Genomic DNA, 905 nt, shown 5'->3' with positions numbered 1-905 from the left:
AATGACGGACTGATTCTCTCCACCTTTGTAGATAAAAAAGACCTAGAAATCTCCCTAAGACCTTCGTTATCTCTTCCTGTACCTCTCTATGTGACCCTCCAAAATCTCTATGGCTAATTCTGGTCAGTCAGTCATGGACTCCGCCCTTTGGTTCAAAATTTAATTTATTAGCAATGTCAGGTTGTCAGTGAAAACATCCCACAACATCTCTCCAGTTTTTGTTTGAAAAGAGGAAAGGTTTTAACTCTAACACAGTAACATTTTATACAATAAAAACAATTATCAGGTATTACCTAAATAAGAAGGGAAAGTTTCAACCTTAACAAAGTAAAACTATACATAGTAAGAGCAATTATAAAGTAAGAGTTACATTCATAATGTCCGGTCCATTTGTATTTGGCAAATTCAAAGAAAATACTCCATTATGTATCCTCTCTTGTCCAAAGTGTTGTACCTAATTTCCTTTCTATTATAACTTGTATTACCAAGCCAAAAATATTTTTTAGACCTCAAAACATTTTCTTGGATTAAACAACTTAAACTTTTTTGTCTCTCAATCTTCTACCCTTTGCATCACTTTTGTGAGTTTCTTTTCTGAATTCAGTAACAAGGAAAACTAAAATTATAGCTATCTAGTCTTCAACCCTCTCAAAGATACAATATTACCTGAGTAAACAGGAAGTACAGAGCAAACACCTTCCAAAAACTACAGAAATGACAGAGACATTTGGCTACCTGGACAGTCACCCAAGGTTCTTCTGTAATGTTGGGGCATCTGTCTTCAACCTATAGGCCTAGAAAATATGACAAGAGGCCACAATTTGTTAAGTACATCCTGGGTATACAAACTTAGTTCCCAGTTACCTGTTTCCAATTCAATCACAAAATCATGTACAGGAAGCGAG

The sequence above is a fragment of the Myodes glareolus genome, chromosome 11 (assembly GCF_982192425.1).
Source record: "Myodes glareolus chromosome 11, mMyoGla1.1, whole genome shotgun sequence".
Lineage (NCBI taxonomy): Eukaryota > Metazoa > Chordata > Mammalia > Rodentia > Cricetidae > Myodes > Myodes glareolus.
This window is presented reverse-complemented; position numbering follows the sequence as displayed.